This window comes from Geotrypetes seraphini, chromosome 13, assembly GCF_902459505.1.
Source record: "Geotrypetes seraphini chromosome 13, aGeoSer1.1, whole genome shotgun sequence".
Classification (NCBI taxonomy): Eukaryota; Metazoa; Chordata; class Amphibia; order Gymnophiona; family Dermophiidae; genus Geotrypetes; species Geotrypetes seraphini.
Genome location: NC_047096.1, coordinates 67,267,781 through 67,282,408, shown reverse-complemented (window position 1 = coordinate 67,282,408; position 14,628 = coordinate 67,267,781).

Here is a 14,628-nt window from a genome sequence, read left to right as displayed (position 1 = left end):
CCCCCATGGAAGGAAGACAACTATGCTGTGTGAAATATAACTTTTCAAGAGTGGTATTGGCCAACTCTAAGGCCAGACAAAATGTGAGGCCAAGCTTGTACAAACTGTAGCCTGCAGACAAGAATCCCTAACCTTCTATACAGAATAGCCAATGCCAGTTCCATGCAACTCTCTTTGAGATTGAACTGCACAGTGCCTGTACTCTCATGGAGGAGACTGGAAATAAGGCTTACAGATAGCCATTCAGTGCTAGCATCAACTGTTCCAGCATGGGACAGACTGCAAAATTGAAGGAAACTGACCTTGAAGAAATGGAAAAGGCAGACAAGTTGGCTAGAAAACTGGGGGCACAGGGTGTCTTGGGCAGCAAAAAATGACTGGTGGCTTGATTTGTAAAAAGAAAAGTATAGATTGTAGCTATTAAAGATGAGAGGGGTAAAACTCATTCTCAAATTGGAGATACATTAAACAATTTTTGAATTTTTATAAAGCTTTGTATTCTTCCGAGTCTTATCCAAATAAGGAAATGGAGGGTTCAGAGTTCTTACAATTATTCAAGGGACCAAAAATTCCCGATCATATAAAAGGAAATCTTGAGGCTCCTATTTCATTGAAAGAATTACCAGCAGCGTTGAAGTCCCTTATAGTTGGATCTGCTCCAGGTGGGGATGGTTTCACTGTAGAGTTCTATAAATCATTCCAACTTATCCTATTACCACATTTATTGAAATTATATCAGGCTTAACTGATTAAAGGTTGCATTACAGGTACTATGGCTAAATCTTTAACAATTGTTTTGCCGAAGCCAAATAAAGATCTTATGTTGGTTTCAAATTACTGGCCTATTTCTTTGATTAATGTGGATGGAAAATTGTTAGCTACGTTATTGGCTCTATGTCTGGCCAAGGCTCTCCCTTATATTATTGGATGTAGACAGCTTTGAGGAAGGTGTTGTGGTGGATTGCCCAGTCCCAAACCTTCAGAGCTTCTTGACGACAAAGGGAGGCAGATCCCGTCCCTCCCTATTTGTTGACATAATACATGGCAACTTGGTTGTCCGTCCGAATGAGGACTACCTGGTCATGAAGAAGATATTGAAAAGCGTTGAGAGCCTTAAGAATCGCTCTGAGTTCTAACAGATTGATATGACACTGACGATCCGTACTGGTCCAGAGGCCTTGAGTACGGAGACCATCGAGATGAGCGCCCCACCGTAGGTCGAAGAATCTGTCGTGAGGACCTTCTGATGGGGGGGGCGTTTGAAAAAGCAAGCCTCTGGAGAGATTGGAAGAAAGCATTCACCAACGGAGAGACTGCTTCAATGAAGGAGTGACTGTTATGTGTTGAGAAAGTGGGTCGCAAACCTGCATCCATTGAGATGCCAGAGTCCACTGAGGAATTCTGAGGTGAAGTCTGGCAAAAAGAGTCACCTGTACTGTGGAGGCCATGTGACCTAGGAGTACCATCATGTGTCTTGCTGAGATGGAAGACTGGGAAGACACTGTATGACAGAATTGAAGAAGAGCTTCCAGATGTTGTGGGAGGAATGCTCTGAGTTGGACAGTGTCCAGAACAGCTCCAATGAACTGTAGATTCTGTGAGGGCTGAAATTGGGATTTGGGAAAGTTGATTTCGAATCCCAAACTTTGTAGGAACCAGGTAGTCCATTGGGTCGCTATAATAACCCCTTGAGATGTTGAATCTTTGATGAGCCAGTCATCGAGGTAGGGAAATACCTGAAGACCATGGTTCCATAGAGCTGCCGCTACCACTACCAGGCACTTGGTGAACACTCTGGGAGATGAAGCCAGGCCGTAGGGCAGCACTCTGTATTAATAATGCAGATTCTCCACCCGAAATCTGAGATATTGATGGGAGGCCAGATGAATGGGGATATGAGTGTAGGCCTCCTTGAGATCCAGAGAGCATAACCAGTCATTCTGCTCGAGAAGGGGATAAAGGGATGCCAGAGACAACATTTGAAATTTTTCTTTGACCAAAAATTTGTTGAGAGCCCTGAGATCCAGAATGGGTCGCAGATTGCCCGTCTTCTTCAGAACAAGGAAGTAACGGGAGTAAAACACCCTGTTCTGCTGTTCTAAAGGAACTGGTTCGATGGCATGGAGACTGAGCAGAGCTTGAGCTTCCTGAAGAAGATGGGCGGTCTGGGAAGGATTGGAAGGATACTCTCTTGGAGGAAGCTCTGGTGGAATCTGAGTGATGCACCCATAGGTCGAATGTAATATTCATCCATAGGTGGTAAAAATGATGGAGACGACCTCCTATAGGGGGAAGAGAAGTCAGAGTCAGACCAGTAGAGGTTATGCTCTGTTTTAAACAATCAAAAAGGCTGAGTAGCCTTAGGTGCAGCAGAAGGTTGAGGTTTTTGTTGCTTCTGAGGCTGCTATTTTTTAAGAGGAGGGCGATTGGAAGGAGCCGTCCTCGGAGCAAAACGCCACTGATAGATAGGAGCAGGGCATGTAGGTTTGGGAGGAGCTGGCTTTGGCTTAGGTCTGACAATAGAAGCAAAAGATTTTTCATGTTCAGACAATTTCTTGGTGGCTGCCTCAATAGATTCATCAAAGAGGTCATTGCCCGCACAAGGAATATTAGCTAAGCGATCCTGAAGATTAGGGTCCATGTCAATGGTACGAAGCCATGCAAGGCGACGCATAGCTACAGAGCAAGCAGCTGCCTGGGCAGATAACTCGAAGGCATCGTAAGATGACTGGAGGAGATGTATTCAGAGTTGTGATAAAGAAGCAAGGACTTCTTGAAATTTAAAGTGCTTTTGAGTATCCAAGTAAGTCAAGAATTTTGGTAATAGAGAAAAGAAGGAACTCAAAATAAGTAATAAAATGAAAATTATAATTGAGGACTTTAGAGGACATCATGGCATTTTGATAGATGCGACGTCCGAATTTGTCCATAGTTTTCCCTTTCCTTCCTGGAGGAACAGTGGCATAGACCTTGGAAGAATGGGACCTCTTCAAGGAGGACTCAACTAGCAGGGACTGATGAGATAACTGTGAGTTGTCAAACCCTTTGCGAAGTACAGTTTTATACCTAGAGTCCAATTTGCCTGGTATGGTATAAGGGGTCTCCAGGCATCGACCGAAAGTCTGAGACAAAAGCTTGTGAAGAGGAAGCTTAAGTGACTCTGCCGGAGGTTGAGGGAGATGCATGACTTCGAGGTACTCCTTAGAGTATTTGGAACCAGCATCTAATTGAAGATCCATCCAAGTCAACAGCCATCTGACGAAGAAAAGATGAGAAAGATAGCTGATCGCCAATGCTTTGCCTCGAGAAGGACTCGAGGACATCGAGGAAGCCTGGGTCGAAGATGAAGCTTCGGTAGGAAAAAAGGAATCAAAAGAATATGGAGACTTGGATGAAGCAATTAAAACTACTGCATCCTCGAGGTTCGGAAGTGGAGACCTCAAGCGAGGAGTCGGCGGTCTAGTCGAAGTAGGAGTAGAGCGACATTCTTTAGAAGAAGAACTATGCCTGGAAGTATGTCTTGATGAAGGCCTCGATCGTCTGTGAGAACGATGCTTGGAAGCAGATCTCGAAGATCGAGGAGACTTCGCCTTGGAGACAGAAGCAGCGATACTATCAAAGAATGGATGGGATTGGAGGCTGTAGAGCGAAGCTCCAGAGGCTTGATAGAGGAACCTCGATGCACTCCCAAAGACTCTGCTCCTTGTATAGAGTGTGAGGATTCCTGCTGAGGCACTTGCAAAGATTCTGCTCCTTGCTTCACGTGCTTGGATACCAGATCAGACACTCGCAGAGACTCTGCTCCTTGCAAAGAGAGTGTAAGTTCAGACTGAGGCAAAGGAAGTGGCTCGACCTCACGGGAGTCTGCTGAATGCCCAGGCTGGATGAGAGGAAGAAGCTTCGGTCCCATATTAGTAAGGAACTGAATGGATTGCTTCTCCAACATGGTCTGGAAAGAAGCCAGCAAGGATGGATCTGCGTCTGAAACCGGACCACCTGCTTTGGCTGGAGGTTCCACCGAGGCAGTGTAAATGTGCTTCGACTTGGAAATCTTAGGCACTTTGAGCACCACTGCTGGAACTTTCTGCTGAGCTATCTGACCTGAGGAAACAGGGGAAGATACAGCAGGTGTCGTCGAAGAGAGAGCCGCTGCAAATGACGAAGGTCTGATGAGGCTCGAGGTGGAAGCAGTAGAAACAGGAGGAATTTCAGTCGAAGGTGAGGCCGAGGGATCGGCCATGTCTTCCATGTCGAGGGATCGGAGGAAGAATCCATCCAGAACAGCTTCTCCACCAAAAGTTGATTACGTTTAAGGGCTCGAGGTTGAAGAGTAGCACAGCACTCGCACGACTTCGGATGATGTTCCAGCCCAAGGCACTTGAGGCACCGACGGTGTGGGTCCGTAAGGGAAATCACACGATGTAATGTAATGTAATTTATTTCTTATATACCGCTACATCCGTTAGATTCTAAGCGGTTTACAGAAAATATACATTAAGATTAGAAATAAGAAAGGTACTTGAAAAATTCCCTTACTGTCCCGAAGGCTCACAATCTAACTAAAGTACCTGGAGGGTAATAGAGAAGTGAAAAGTAGAGTTAGAGGAAAAATAAAATAACAAGACAGCATTGATCTAAATACTTGGAAGGTAGAAGAGAGGAGAGAAAGGAATAGAAGCAGAATGGGTTAGCGTCAGTGATGAAGTGGAGCAAGTAAGTTTAGGAGGAGAGATTGACGTTTCCAGAAAGGGCTTCTTCAGGGAAGAGACTTGGCCGACAGTCCCAGGATGCCTATGTCTCCTCCCCTGAGATGTTCTCCCATCCATGCATTCCCTCCCAGACACACTGCCCGTGCCCCAGCCGCTCCAAGGAGGCTGCCCCAGATGAGGCCCACGGTGAATGCAGGATTCTCTCCTCTGCGGGAAAGCCGCCCGGAGCCGACAGTCGATCTTCTTAGCGGATTGCAGGGTGGGAAGAGTTCACACTCTTGGTAGGATCGGGTCTGTGTGCTCTCGGTGGTTGTGGCTGGTCTCGTTGCTGCTTAGGTGTAAAAGCAGTTGATCTCCACTGCTGCTGATATTTAAAAGCACGATGGCACTGGCTACACTTCTTGAAGCCCGTGACAAGCCGGGACATAGGAGGAAAAATAGCCGCCGCAAGATCAAAGTTCTTGGGCTGCGGCCGAGCGGCCTGCCCTGGCAAATAGACAGAAGATTGAAAATTTTTTATTTTTTTTTCTTAAACTAGAAATAAAAGAAATAAAGTAAGAGCAGCAATTCGTGAAGAAAAAAATGCAAACCGTGGTTCAGAGAAGGCACGTAGTAACAAAGTTAAACGCAGAGAATCAAAGATGGACTTCTCGGCTCCACAGAAAACTGAGGAGACGCGCCCTACGCTGGTCGGGAAGGCACTCGCGCATGCGCGGTGCGGTTGACTCGAAACTTCTGGTTTCTTCAAGCAAGTCTGTTTGTGAGCTTCCTCATCTGGGCTCCGCTGATGATGCCACCCATATGTGAGAATAGCTGCCTGCTTGTCCTGGGATAATACATTGAACTCATTTTATATTTAGACAAAATCATTACTAAACCTTAAATCAGTTCTTAAATTGATTAATAATATTGAGCAGTATTAATAATAAGTTATTGTTAATAACACATCCTATCTACAATTATGTAGATTGAAACCTAACAAATATAAATTTCATTAAAATAAATTAATAGAAATTAAACTTTCTTGTTCTCAAATACAATACAATACATTAAGACCCCCCTCCTCCTATACTGATCAGCTCTCATACTACTGACAGGAAGAGAGAGAGAGAGAGAAAAAAAAATTATATATATATATATATATATACACACACACACTCACACACATGAAACTTTAATTTGTGTATATATATAGTAGTGTTAAAGCCCGTTACATTAACGGGTGTTAGAAAGCAGCCCCCTTTCCCTCTCCCCCTCCAGTTCCTCCCTGACTGTCTCTCTGTGGTCTCCTTCTGTCTCCCCTCCCCCAAGCAAAGCTGTCTTCCTCCCAACACACCCCTCCCCCCAAAGCAGCCTCTTTTCCCTCTCCACCTCCAGTTCCTCCCTGACTGTCTTTCCGTGGCCCCTCTTCTGTCTTCCCCCCAAGCAAAGCTGTCTGTCTCCCAGCACACCCCACCCCAAAGCAGCCCCCTTTCCCTCTCCCCCTCTAGTTCCTCCCTGATTGTCTCTCCATGGCCCTCCTTCTGTCTCCCCCCAGGTAAAGCTGTCTGCCTCCCAGCACATCCCTCCCCCAAAGCAGCCCCCTTTCCATCTCCTCCTCCAGTTCCTCCCTGACTGTCTCTCCGTGGCTCCCTTCTGTCTCCTCCCCAAGCAACGCTGTCTGTCTCCCAGCACACCACTCCCCCAAAGCAGCCCCCTTTCCCTCTCCCCTCCAGTTCCTCCCTGACTGTCTCTCCGTGGCCCCCCTTCTGTCTTACTGCCCGCCAAGCAAAGCTGTCTGCCTCCCAGCACACCCCTCCCCAAAGCATCCCCCTTTCCCTCTCCCCCTCCAGTTCCTCCCTGACTCTCTCCATGGCCCCCCTTCTGTCTTCCCGCCCCCCCCCCCCCAAGCAAAGCTGTCTGCCTCCCAGCACACCCCTCCCCCCAAGCAGCCCCCTTTCCCTCTCCCCCTCCAGTTTCTCCCTGACTGTGTCTCTGTGGCCCCCCCTTCTGTCTTCCCCCCCAAGCAAAGCTGTCTGCTTCCCAGCACACCCCTCCCCCAAAACAGCCCCCTTTCCCTCCTATCCGACCTCCCTTCCCGCGGTTTGGCCGGTTCCCTTAGTCCCTTGCCGCCCCCTTCCCACGGACCCGACAAACGTACTGAATCCAGCAGCGGCTGCAGCACTCTAAACATGCTGCTTCGCGGCCTTCTACTGGCCTGATTTGCTCTGCCGTGTTGGGCAGAGGAAATCAGGGCAGTAGCAGGCCGCGAAGCAGCTAAAAAAGAGGGGAAAAGTTAAGTTTCCAGTAAATGAGAGGGGTTACAACCCCCCACAACGCCGGCGAGATCTCTATTAAGTAAAGTGGGGGGGGGGTTCCCACCAATACCCCCCGTCGGAGCCCCTTAAAATACTGTTTTTCTTCGGCGCGCTTCCGCCTTGCGCTCAGTTGTCTGCGCTAGGTTGTCGGCGCGCCTTTGTCGGCAAGCACTTTTGTCTATGAACCATTAAAGCTCCATGACCATGACCCTTTTTAGTTTCATAAAATTCAATCTGGAGACTGTGGCTTTACCAAACTTCCAATAATATATTCATATAGCATTCCTTCATTACTAAATATTGTGAAACAGGCAGTTAATGCGCAACCCAGCAAGCAGAATTAGTCAAAATTCTAAACCCTCTAAAACTAGTTCTGAGTCCCAGCGCTAGTCTTAGCATGTCAACAGTTCAATCTAGTATGATCTGCCAGTTCTATATTATATTTTCTTTTATTTTCCACATTCTTGTGAAAGGTGCCACCAAGGCTCTGCCATTTGCCGTGTATGCCTTCTTCTATCAGGGGCCAGAAAGCACGTAATTGCTCCTACCAACTGCTGTTCACAGCTTTGCACTCAAGAGACTTGATGACCTGCCTTTCATCCTGCTCCAATTCAAATGACCTGAGCATGGGAGAAAAAAAAAAAGGTGAGATGGAAACCAGAAGTGTTTTCCTCCAATTAGAGCAGCAGCAGAGCAAAAAGGGAGGATCATTTTGAAGATATCAGCATTCTCATTGGTGGAATTTTGTCAATTTCCTCAACTTTCCACAGCCATTCTTTCAAGTAAGAGCCAATACAGTTACCACAATTCCAGAATTTAATGTGGTTGCCCAGGTAATGTCTGTTACATAGATCCAACCGCTTCCACACTAAGAAATATGGAAAAGCTTAAAATATTTCAAAATTTAAATGTCCCACTGCAAAATTTCATCACCAGACGATACAGCCCCTGGCAGATCCCACTCAGTCAGTCTCCATACACAACCTCCCCCCCCAAGACATAGTCTAGTCCACAGCAGAGTCTCAATCCGGAAAAGAACTTCTCCAATTAGCACACCAGAAAATTAAAAAGGGAGGACCTTGTTAGATGTAAATGCAGTCCTATTGGTGGGTTTTCATTAGTTTCTCCCACTCTCCTTCAAACTGCTCCCGGTAAGGTTTAAATCTCAGGATAAAACAAAGTTCATATTAAACAATAAACAGATGAAAGAATATTCAAAATCTCACCCAAACACAGCTTAGAAAATAATATGACATCGCTTAACTTTAAAGGCAACTGATTCACTAACTGTCACCAACTGTCTGATCACCCCAGTTAGGTTTCCATATGTTGTTTGTCCTGATCAATAAAATCCTCAAGTTTCTTTGGATCCTGAAATTGAATTGTATTATTATTTAATGTGACTCTCATAACCGCGGGGTGGAATAATCCATATCTTGCTCCCAGATCCTTAAGCCCTCCACGAAGATTTAAAAACTGCTTCCTGACAGCAGCAGTCTGCCTGGCAAAATCTGGAAGGAAGAGAAGTGTTTTTTTTACCATTCCACATCACTGACCTTGCTTGTTTAAATCAAAGTACTTTGATTAATATTGGCCTTGGCCCCTTTTGATTTTTTTGGATCTTAAAAGACACCCTATGTGCTCTCTCAATCTCAAACTTTTCTTCAAAATGCAGGGATAAGACTTCAGGGATAAGAGATGTAAGGTATGATACAGGATTTCCTTCCTCCCATCCCTCCGATATCCCAATAATTCGGACATTGGCCCTCCTATTTCTATTTTCCATATCTTTCAGCTGGGCAGACATCTGAGCAATAATTTTATGATCCAGTTTGCTCTGAGTAGCCACCTCTTCCACTGCTATCATCTGCTGCTCCAGCTGATCCACCCTGGTGTTGCTCACTGCCATTTGCATGGAGAGATTTTCCACTTCACTTTGAAGTCTATTTATTTTTGAAGTTGTCTCCCTTAGCATTTCCTTAATGATCTGGAAACCAGCTACTACTTGCTCTATTAGTTCATAAGAATTCTTTGGCAAAGGAACTTTGGATGGTGTAGGAGGATCAGCTTTTGAGCTGTTTAGCATTTCCACCCGAAGTACCAGCAATCTCTCCCTTACTTTGTTTCCCTGAAGCCATACTCAACTTTAGTAAAGCAATATTTCATAAAAAGGATGTAATTCAGACCTGCAGAATGTTCATATAAGTGAGGCAGGAAGGAGCAATGTGATCATGCTGCCATCTCCCTCGTGGCCAAGCTTCCGGAATCGTTACTAATTTTTTTAAAAAGGCAACCAAAAAATTCTACAAAAACTGTCAAAATTATATTATAACAAAACAAAAAAGCATTGGCAGTACCCTGTATTGAGCTCTCAATGAGCATCCACTGGCTATAAATGAATAAGAATTAATAAACATGAGACACCTCAGTATGGGCCTAAATTTAATACGTTAATAATTTTTTGTGGTCCCGGGCAGGAAACTCATAGGTGACCAGCACCAGGTTTAGAAAACCTTAAGTCTTGCCCCGTACATCATTCGGTCTATGTAATGATAAATAATTAATGTGAATAAACGCTCAGTGGGACGCCTTAGGAGCAAAATAGAAGGCTGAAAAAACGGCTCAAGAAGCCCTGCCCCTCAAATAAATAATTTCAAAAATATATCAAAAGTGCTAAAGTACAAAAAATTCTAAAAGAATATAGGAAAAATATTTCATTCAAAATTCTTATATAAGTCCCAACACACAACAGTCACAGATCACAGTCCATTCAGTCCATTCATTAGAATTATCTGAATCCCAACAAATGATTGTCTTGGCTCGACAGAGCTCTGTTTCGCAAACTTCTTCAGAAGCTGAAACATCCAGTTAAATCCAAGTTGGAGACATATCACAGAAGAAATCTTCTTAGTTGACGAAAGCTCCAACCTCTAGCATAATAACGCCAATCATAGTGGCAGGAGCAATGGCGGATGAAGTAGAGAATGACACGGGGAAAAATTCTGTCCTCATCACTGCCCCGTCTCCGGACCACCATCCTCTTCACCGCCCCATCCCCATCGTCCCCTTCACCGCCCCATCACCGTCCCCGCTGTCCCTTTCACCGCCCCGTCCCCATCTTCAGCGTCTTCTCCTCTCCATCCTCCCACCCCCAGCACCGTTCACGCAGTCTAGCAGCTCCCTCCTGCCGGCCAGCCATGGATTTCCCTTACCTTCTCTTGTTGAAACTAGCGATTTCTATAAGGCTATGCGCTGTATTACAGCAAGAGCCTTGAAGTCACGTTGGGTTGCCTGCTAGAAAAGTCTCCTCCGATGCAACCGGAAACAGGAAGTTGCGTCGGAGGATACTTTTCCAGCAGGCAACGTGATGCAACTTCAAGGCTCCAGCTGTAATAAAGCACATAGCCTTATAGAAATCGCCAGTTTCAACAAGAGAAGGTAAGGGAAAAGGAGGGAGGGAGGGAGGGAGATGCATGGCCGGCCGGCCGGTGGGAGAGAGGGGGCTGCCGGATCGAACTCTCTTCACCGCATGTTCATGCTCGTTCACCGCGCATGCTAACCATCTTTTGAAGAGAGAAAATTTCTGGATTTTTGCCAGAAATTATGACCACTTGTTATGTAGAAAAAGCTTTGGGATGAGGAAAAAAAAATCCAGTTTAGTTTCAGGATGAATAAAATCCACATTGGTATTGTAATTGATAGGAAAGGCCTTGTAAAATGTGGCAAAGGGCTTCAGCTAGAGGGGAAGCGAGGCTCAGTTATGCTAGATAGTTCTCCAAGAACATAAAGCATTGTTATACAGAAGATGGGAAAAAACAAGACTGAAACAGATTGACAGGAAGAATTCTACAATATGTGGAAAGGATGGTAAGTTAAAAGAACGGAAGTCCAGATGTTCGTTCGGAAATTTTTTCCTCATATAAGTTTGGAAAGGCAATGAGAAACAGAGATAAAATTATTGTGAAGTGAAATATTGTCATCTACTGGGCTTAATGTGTAAAGATCATTATAATTTATGCTGGCAAATGGAAAGAACAGGCCATGTGATCAACTATGCCATTGTATTTTATCATATGCTAATTATCACAATGATGTCAGATGAATAATAAATGTTTAAACTTTAGAGCTCTTTCGGAGAGAAAGAAAGAAGGACATAAGGCATATTTCTCTCCTCAGACATAAATGCTCTTAATAAATTTGAATCTGATTTTTATACAGCCTTTATGTCTAACTTATTTAAATTGCAGACTGGGAACCCTCCCCCATATTAGGAGGGGACTCGTTCTGGGAATTCTTTCTGCCCCTCTGTTCAAGTCTCCAGCCTCAGCATGAACACCTCCCAACCACTGATCTCCCCAGCCTCCCTCCAAAGAGTGCCCCTCCCAACAAGCCCAATACCCCATACATTCCCAACACTCCTTCATCCCCCAAGCCCCATCCTAATATCCCATACCCCACCCAACACCCTTCCAACATTTCCACACACCCCTCTACCTTTGGATGAAACATTGGCAGGAGGAATGCCCTCTTCTTTTCAACATCTTTTTGACCCCTTCTCGTATCTTAGCTCAATCTACTGTATAGGCTTTACTGTTTTTATATATGCCGATGACATCCAATTACTCCACCTGCTAAATTCTACATACTCTGAAGAAATAACTGAGATTAATTTCAAACTTGACAAAATCAGTTCTTGGCTCCAACAAAATAAACTTGCTCTGAACATTTCTAAAACTGTAGTTTTTACTACTGAACAACTGTGCGCTCCCATCAGCATTGATTCCTCTCCCATTCAATTAGACAGCTAAGTCAAACTTCTCGTTGTTATCCTCAACAAAGATCTTACTTTCCATCAGAAAATTAGTGCTGTAACACAGAAATGCTTTCACAAACTAAAGCTTATCCACTCTATTTCTTCCGTTCATGATACTCCTATCAATATACTGATTTACTCCCTTGCCATTTTGACCATGGACTACTGTAATGCCCTCTACCAAGGCATAACTCAGAAAGAAATCCATCGTGTTCAACTTCTACAAAATACTGCTGAACAAGAACGGGCGCTGGTAGGGTTAGTCTTGCTTAGGGTGCTGGTCTTTGACCAGAAGGCCGCCATGTGAGTGGACTACTGTGCATGATGGACCACTGGTCTGACCCAGCAGCGGCAATTCTTATTTTCTTTATTTGCCATGCAAAAAAATATGATCACGTCACTCCGCTCCTTTGCAAGGCACACTGGTTACCCATCACACACCGCCTCACCTATAAATTATTGCTTCTTGCCTTGAAAACAATAAACTCCCATCAACCAGCTTTCATTGATAAACTCCTCATCCCGTATGCATCTTGCAGGATCCTCCGATCTAGCAACCAAAACCTGCTCACTATTCCTCCGATACGAGAGCTCTTCTATGACACTACCTGCAAATCCATTTTCTTTGTTACTGTTCCCACTTTGTGGAATGCCCTCCCTACTAGAAAACTCATTGGACAAATTTAAAATCAAACTCAAAACCTTTCTTTTTAAAGACGCCTATACTCTTTAATCCCTGTCCTCTTTGACAACTCTTCTCTTCTTTATTGCAGAACTCTTGGAAATCAAAACACTTCTCTTGAAGCGATCCCTCCCCAAATGTATTTTCTTTTCCCAAATACCTCCTTTTAGTTTTATTTCAACATATTTAACTACCTCCCTCTCTCCATTTCCCTTATGTTTCATGTACATCAGTGCATAAACACCTCCCTCTTTTTAACCTAAATATGAAAAGTAAGAACGACAATGGAAGCAAAGGGAAACCAGAAGATGAGCTTTCCAGTGTTCTGCACAGACTGTCATATGTATGACTACCTCCCCTCGAGGAGACAGTCATATGAATGCGGTCGGTGTCAGGAGCTAAAAAGCTTGAAGAAAGAAGTCAAGCGACTTGAGGACAAGATACAGGAGCTAGAAGGACTCTACACCACCGAGGACCCAACCGGGACAGCTGAGGACTTCATGAGTGAGAGACACATTGATGAGGAAGTCAAGGAACTCGAGAAATTCATTGAGGAAGCATACAGGAGAAGGGTGGAAGAGAACGACCTTCAGATGAAAGATGGAGTTACACCACCAACATGGGGGAACAAGAAGCAGATGACTTCAAAGAAGACACCCACAGAGGAATACCACATGAGAGGGAAGAACTGGCTAGTCGATGCCCAGAAGAAAGAGCGAAGCACACCGAGGACATTGATCTGAGACCGAAGCGAAAAATGAAGAAGGGGAAGTCAGCGATCCTAGTGGGAGACTCGATCCTGAGGCATGTGGACAGCTACATAGCAGGAGGGAGGGAGGATCGACTGGTGTCCTGCCTCCCGGGAGCGAGAACAAAGGACATCGTGGACAAAATTGGGAAGATCCTGGAAGGAGCGGAAACAGAAGAGACTGCAGTAATGATCCACATTGGAACGAATGATGTCAGCAGGAGAGACTACAGGAGAAGCACGCTGATAGAACAGTTCAAGATCCTGAGAAGGAAGCTGAAGATGAGGACCCAGAAGATAGCATTCTTCAAACTTTCAAAAAATAAAAGAATAAGAGGGCATTCGGAGAAGTTGAAAGGGGACAGATTCAACAAATGCTAGGAAGTTCTTCTTTACCCAACGTGTGGTAGACACCTGGAATGCGCTTCCAGAGGACGTAATAGGGCAGAGTACGGTACTGGGGTTCAAGAAAAGATTGGACAATTTCCTGCTGGAAAAGGTGATAGAAGGGAATAGATAGAAGATTACTGTGCAGGTCCTGGACCTGTTGGGCCGCCGCGTGAGCGGACTGCTGGGCACGATGGACCTCGGGTCTGACCCAGCGGAGGCAATGCTTATGTTCTTATGTTCTTATGATTTTTACTTTTTAATTATATTTTTAGACCAGTGTATTGCAAACTGTGCCGTGGCACACTAGTGTGCCTCCTGAGATTTCCTTTGTGCCACGGTACACTAGGGAGGAGGAGAGGCACGTCCTGTAAATAATCAGCTGGCACCAGTGCCTCTCCTTCTCTCCAGCCCTCTTCCCTGCTGGCAACCCCTGTGGCATCTCAGGGCTGTTCTGGAGGGCCTTTGTGCATGTGCGTACATCATTACAGTGATGTCACGCACATCCAGATACCTCGAGCTGCGACCATTACATTTAGTGTGCCGCAGCTCAAGAAAATTTTCAGGACACTGGTTTAGATACTTGTATGGTAAACGGTGTATCAAAAATAAAGAAACTTGGAAACTTGGGATCGCCTGGCAAAGATAGTTGCCAGATATGTAGGCCAGATTTTTCTGGGCCTGCATTTCCGGCGCCTATCTTTGTATGAATCACACCTACGTAGCCACTTTAGGCTGCCTAATGCTACTTCCGGCATTGGCCATGCCTACTTTGGCATTCAGTGGCCTAAAGCGTCTATGTAGGTGCGATTCTGGCACCTTGTATTTAGCTGTTGGTAGGCACTTTATTTTTACTGTTTTCTAGTTTTACAATCATGATCCGCGTTTGAAAGTGGTGAATCATGTAGACACTCGGCATTCATAACAGAGATTGAATAGTGGGGACAGTGTAACGAGTGTACCAAGAACCTTCTTTTCAACATCGGAAGCCC